The sequence below is a fragment of the Triticum urartu genome, chromosome 5, assembly GCF_003073215.2.
Source record: "Triticum urartu cultivar G1812 chromosome 5, Tu2.1, whole genome shotgun sequence".
In the NCBI taxonomy this organism is placed as follows: domain Eukaryota; kingdom Viridiplantae; phylum Streptophyta; class Magnoliopsida; order Poales; family Poaceae; genus Triticum; species Triticum urartu.
Window position 1 is genome coordinate 362,489,153 of NC_053026.1, and position 7,000 is coordinate 362,496,152.

Here is a 7,000-nt window from a genome sequence, read left to right on the forward strand (position 1 = left end):
AATACCCATCGGATGAACCACGATGTCGAGGATTCAAGCAACCCCGTATTACAATTCCCTTTGTCAATCGGTATGTTACTTGCCCGAGATTCGAGTCGGTATCCCAATACCTCGTTCAATCTCGTTAGCCGCAAGCAAGTCACTTTACTCGTACCGTAATGCATGATCCCGTGACCAGACACTTGGTCACTTTGAGCTCATTATGATGATGCACTACCGAGTGGGCCCAGTGATACCTCTCCGTCATACGGAGTGACAAATCCCAGTCTTGATCATGTCAACCCAACAGACACTTTCGGAGATACCCGTAGTACTACCTTTATAGTCACCCAGTTACGTTGTGACGTTTGGTATACCCAAAGCACTCCTACGGTATCCGGGAGTTACATGATCTCATGGTCTAAGGAAAAGATACTTGACATTGGAAAACTCTAGCAAACGAACTATACGATCTTGTGCTATGTTTAGGATTGGGTCTTGTCCATCACATCATTCTCCTAATGATGTGATCTCGTTATCAATGACATCCAATGTCCATAGTCAGGAAACCATGACTATCTGTTGATCAACGAGCTAGTCAACTAGAGGCTTACTAGGGACATGTTGGTGTCTATTATTCACACATGTATTACGATTTCCGGATAACACAATTATAGCATGAGTAAAGACAATTATCATGAACAAGGAAATATAATAATAATGCTTTTATTATTGCCTCTAGGGCATATTTCCAACAAGATCGACCAGGCGGCCGCTCCACCGCCCGAAGCCTCGACCTCCGCCGACCCCTCCGATCCGGCTTCTGCTCCTCTGGCCTAGGCGGCCAAGTTATCTTTTTTCTTCCTGTTTTTTAATTTCTTTGGAACAGACTTGTTAGATTTGCGCAGTTCCACCCGCTGGGGGTGTATTCAAACTCTGTTGAATGTTGGCCAAGGGCCTTTTCTTATGCAAATTATCTTTGCCAATTTCCAATTTGCCTTGCTCTTCTGCTCTTTTTGACTTTTTCCTTTGCCGCCTTCCCTTAACTGCCGTCTTGCCAACCGGCCAGCCGCTCTGCGGTTGGGCCAAGTACTTGGCCGTTTTTTTGGGAAGGCAAGTACTTAGCCTTTGTAGAGCGTAGCAAGTTAAGTTGTAGAAACCGGCCGGCCGGCTGCTCAACAGTCGGTCGGCAAGGCGGGGATCCGGCTTGGCCTATGCGAATGCTTTGGACCTTAGCCATTTTTCATGTGGGCACCCATTCATGCCTTTAACTCTTGCCAGCCGGACAGTCGCTCTGCGAGCTGCGGCTGATGGCAAGAGAGGGCTTAGGTGTCGGCACATTACTTGTCCGACTACAGGTAGCATGGGCATAACACAAGGCGGCAAGCCCTCGGGCCGACTGGTCGAACCCGGTGCCAGGCAAAATAACAAATAACACATTTATAGACATAGAACTTGTCATATAGATAAAGAGGATAGCCCCCGAGTGCTCCTCGAGGGTCCTGGTGTCTTATCGTTTAATACAAAAGATGGCGTGGTACATATTGCTTTCAACTGTAAAATCTTCGGAGGAGATTGCATTCCACGGGCGCTCCGATTCGTTGCCGGAGTCGTCTCTCTTGCGTGCTCTGGGCTTCTGTGCATCGATGAGGTAGTAGGAGTCGTTGCCCAAAGCTTTGCTGATGATGAACGGGCCTTCCCAAGGGGCCGAGAGCTTGTGCTGGCCAGCTGTTCGTTGGATCAGCTAGAGCACAAGGTATCCTTCTTGGAACGATCTTGGCTTGACCTTTCGACTGTGGTAGCGGCGCAGACTGTGCTGGTAGATGGAGGGCCGGCTGAGTGCTAACAGTCGGCCCTCTTCCAGCAGATCAACGCCATCTTCTCTTGCTTCTTTCGCCTCCGCCTCCGTGTACATGGTGACGCAAGGTGAGTCGAACTCGATGTCGGTTGGGATGACGACCTCGGCCCCGTAAACAAGGAAAATGGATTGAAGCCGGTTGATTTGTTCGGAGTGGTGCGGAGGCTCCAGAGGACGGCCCACAGCTCATCGATCCAGCAGCCGGCCGATCGCTCCAGAGGCTCGACCAGTCGGGGCTTGATGCCGGAGAGGATGAGGACATTTGCTTGCTCGACTTGGCCGTTTGACTGTGGGTGGGAAACGGACGCTAAGTCCAGTCGGATGCCCTGCATCGCGCAAAAATGGACCATGGCTCCCTTGGCAAAGTTTGTGCCATTGTCGGTGATGATGTTGTGCGGTACGCCGTACTGTACGGTGATGTCGGCAATGAAGGTCACAGCAGTCGGACCATTCAGTTTCTTGATTGGTTTTGCTTCCATCCACTTGGTGAATTTGTCCACGGTGACAAGTAGGTGGGTCATGCCGCCGCATGCTGTCTTGAATGGTCCCACCATGTCCAGCCCCCACATGGCGAAAGGCCAGGTAAGGGGGTGGTCTTGAGTGCAGAAACCGGTAGATGTTGCTTGGAGCTGAATTTTTGGCACCCTTTGCAATACTTGACTAACTCCTTGGCGTCTTCCATAGCAGTCGGCCAGAAGAAACCATGGCGGAAAGCTTTGGCGACAAGGGATCTAGAGGCCGTGTGATGACCGCACTCGCCTTGATGGATGTCTTTCAGGATTGCTTGACCCTTCTCTGCTTCTACACAGTGTTGGAAGACTCCGGTCACACTGCGCCTGACGAGCTCTCGGTTGACTATTGTGTAGGCTCCTGCTCGGCGCTGCACTTGCCGGGCCGAGATCTCATCAGCCGGCAGTTCTCTAATTACCAGGAACTTGAGGGTGGGTTGTGCTCATGATGGTGCTTGAATTTCTTCTACTGCCACTACGGTCACTTGTACTGGGGTGGTTGGGTTGGGAGGTGGCGGGTTGGGGCCGGCCACCGCTTGCAGTGTTGATGAAGTCTCTGGGCCGACTGTCGCAGCCCCCGGGCCGAGCTGTGAAGTCCTCGGGCCGGGTGCGGCTGCTATGTTTTTTGAGCTGTTTGTGAAGTCCCCGAGCCAATTGCGGCAGCCCCCAGGCTAGGCTGTGAAGTGCCCGGGCCGGGTGCGACTGCCATAATCCTCGCGCCGCCTGCTGAAGTCCCCGGGCCAGCTGCTGAAGCTCTTGAGTCAGATCCGACTGCTTCGGGAACAGCCGGTACGAAGATAGACTCGGATTCTGGAGAAGGCTTGATCGACGGCTAGCGGAGGCACTGAAGGGAGACGCTGCCTGGTATTGCTTGATGGGTGGAGCCGATCCGTGCCAGGGTATCAGCTGGCTCGTTTTCGTTCCGTGGCACGTGAAGGAACTTGTACCCCTCAAAATATCCACTGAGCTGCTGAACGAGGAAACGGTAACTTGCCATATTTGCATCCTTGGCGTCCCAGTCCCCAAACGACTGTTACACCACCAGGTCGGAGTCATCGTAGCACAGGATCCGGTGGATGCCGATCTCTTTGGCCAGCCGGAGGCCGTGTACTAGCACCTCATACTCGGCCACGTTGTTGGAAGCGGCAAAGTGAATTTGCAATGTGTATCTGAGCTTATCGCCTTTGGGAGAGGTGAGGACAATGCCGACTCCCAAGCCGGTGCACATTTTCGAGCCATCAAAGTGCATCCGCCAATGGGTGGAGTCCGGAGCAGGCGGCAGGTATTGGGTCTCGGCCCAGTCGACGAGGAAGTCGGCCAGTGCTTGGGACTTGATGGCGGTGCACGGCTGGTAGAAGATGATGTAGGGGGCCAACTTGATGGCCCATTTGGCCACTCAGCTAGACGCATCTCTGTTGCCTATGATCTCGGCAAGTGGAGCAGTGCAGACAACCGTGATGGGGTGCTCTTGAAAATAAGGCTTCAGCTTCCCGGCGGCAAAGTGCACACCGTAGCACATCTTCTAGTAGTGGGGGTAGTTCTGCTTTAAGGTGGACAGCACCTCACTCAAGTAATACACAGGCCTCTGGACCGGCTATGCCCTGCCGGCCTCTGGGTGCTCCACTACTATGACAGTGCTGACCACTCGGTTGGTGGCGGCGATGTAGAGGTACATGGGCTCTTTGGCAGACGGGGCCGACGGGATAGGCGGGGTAGTTAGCATCTTCTTCAACTGGAGAAAGGCCTCGTCTGCCTTATCGTTCTACTCGAAGTGAGTGGTTTTCTTCATGAGCTGATACAGGGGAAGAGCCTTCTCACCTAGCCGACTGATGAAGCGGCTGATAGATGCCAGGCAGCCGGTGAACTTCTGGACGTCTCACAATCGGGTGGGCTTCTCCATCCTCTCAATGGCTTTGATCTTCACAGGGTTGCACTCAATGCCGCGTTCTGAGACCAGGAAGCCAAGGAGTTGGTCGGCCGGTACCCCAAAGACGCATTTCTCCGGGTTGAGCTTGATCTGAAACCGGCGCAGATTTTCAAAAATTTCCTTGAGATCTTCCAAGAAGGTGCTGCGCTTCTCCGTCTTCACCACAATATCATTTACATAGACGTGGGCATTTCTGCCGAGTTGCTTGAGGAGGCACTTCTGCATGCAATGCTGAAAGGTGGCACCGGCATTTCTCAAGCCAAATGTCATGGTCGGGTAGCAGAAGGCTCCGAATGGTGTGATGAAAGCGGTCTTCAGGCGGTCTGCCGGGTTCAACTTGATCTGGTGGTATCCTGAATAAGCATCCAAAAAACTCAACAGCTCGCATTCGGCTATGGAGTCTATCACTTGGTCAATCCAAGGCAAAGCAAACGGATCCTTGGGACAAGCTTTATTGAGGCTGGTGTAATCAATGCGCATGCACCAATTGTTGTTCTTCTTCAGTACAAGGACTGGGTTGGCGAGCCACTCTGGAAAAAAAACACTTTCATGATGAAGTCGGCTACCAGAAGCCGGGCTATCTCTACACCAACAATTCTTCTTTTCTCCTCCGACAGTCGGCGGAGGGGTTGTTTGACCGGCTTGGCATCTAATCTGACATGTAGCTTCTAGCTTGTGCTTGGCGAAATCCGTCGGAACACCCGGCATGTCCTTGGGAGACCATGCGAAGATGTCCCGATTCTCACGGAGAAAATCGACGAGCTCGCTTTCCTATTTGCTGTCAAGGTTGGCCCCGATGATAGCGTGCCTTTCCGGGTGCTCTGGGTCCAAGGGAATCTTCTTCGTCTCTTTGGTCGGCTAGAAGGAGCCCTGGGTCTCTAACTCTTTGGGATCTGGTGACATGTCCGACTACTTGCTGGTCATGGCCACCACCCGGTCTAAGAGATTATTTTCAGCAGCAATCACAAGGGACTCGGCCAGCCGGCTGCTAGCCGCGGCACAATCGGCCGACTTCTCATAATCTTCGGATATCGTGATAATGCCCTTGGTCCCCGGCATCTTCATCTTGAGGTAGGCATAGTGTGGCACCGCCATGAACTTGGCTAGAGCTGGCCGGCCTAGGAGTACATGATAAGGGCTCTCGAGGTCCACCACCTCAAACCAAATCGCCTCGCGGCGGAAGTGATATTTTTCTCCAAAAATGACATCTATCTTGACCTTGCCTATTGGTGAGCAGGACAGGCCGGGCACAATACCATGGAAAACAGTTCGGCTGGGCTGGAGCTACCTCTCTTTAATGCATAACTTTACCATGCTATCGCGGTATAGGATGTTGATGTTGCTGCCTCCATCTATCAGAATTCGGGATAAACGAGTAGCTTGCCTCTCCGTTGCAAGGGTGGCATCCAGCACCAGAGCATAAGAACCCGGAGAGGGCATCACCTCCGGGTGGTCAGACGGCTCCAACTGATGGGCTTCTCAGACCAATGCATGAATTCTGGAGCACATGAAACAACGGCGTTCACCTCTCGGTGCTGCCGACGCTGAGTACGCCGATCGTCAGCCACACTGATGAAGACGACATAGGCTCGATGTTCTTCGGGGTAATCATCTTGAATGGCGCCGACTGCTGGTCGGGCCACCGGCTGCTGGGGAGGAGGCGGCGGCGGGCCGGCAAGCAAAGGGGGCAATAGTCCTTCGCCCTTGGAGATTTGGGTAAGCCAGTGGCACTTCCGGGTGGTGTGATTGGACGGCTTCGCGCCGCTGTGGAATTTGCAGGGAGCATCAAGGGTCTGCTCGTAGGAGAAGGCGGGCAGCCAAGCAGGCTTGCCGCCCTTCTGGCGCTTGGGGCCGGGTTGTCTCTCAGGCTGCTGATCTTCGATTGTCGCCACCTGTCGGCTAGTGGGAGCCAGCAATGGGGCCTTGCGCTTGTTGTCGTTCGGCTGCTGCCGCCGACTGTTTTCGGCAGCCGGGGTTTTGGGGGGTGGAGGGAGCACCTTTCCGGAAGTGTCCACTCGGAGCTCCGACTTCATGGAAGAGTCGGTAGTAGCGTACTTGTCTGCTATGATCAGCAATTCGTCGAGTGTAGCAGGCTCGTCGTAGAGGAGTCGGTGCTTGAGCAGGGTGCCCTCTCGGCATCCAGCGGTGAAGTATTCGACCGCCTGGACCTCGTGCACCCCTTCGCAAGAGTTGTGCAGTTCAGCCAACCGCGTCAGTTAGTCGCAAGTGGACTAATCCGGGCCCTGAACGCATAGCGAGAGCTGGCGGGGCTTGGGCGGCCGTTTGTAGGTGCTGGTGTAGTTGCGGATGAATACTTCGGTGAAATCCACCCAGCTGTTGACGTGGTAGGTCTTGAGCCTGTTAAGCCATGTCCGGGCCTTGCCCTGGAGCATGAGCGGGACGTATTTCACAGCAACGCGCTTGTTGCCGTTTCCTATGCTTACAGCTATGGAGTTGTCCGCCGGCCAATCCTCCGGCTTCATGGAGCCGTTGTACTTGGGCGTGTCTCTTGGAAGCGAGAACCCTTTGGGGAAGGGCTTGTCGTGAATGCGGGGGCCGAAGCAAGGCGGGACCATCGCATCTTCTTCTTCCAGCGCCAAGGACCGTGCCAGGCGGTCAATCTGGTGGTGGGCGTCGTTCTCTCCGACTCCCTCTCGGTGGCCTAGCCGGTCACCGAGTGTTGGGTGGTCAACAGGTAGCGAGGAAACGTGCCTCTCCCTTCGAGGA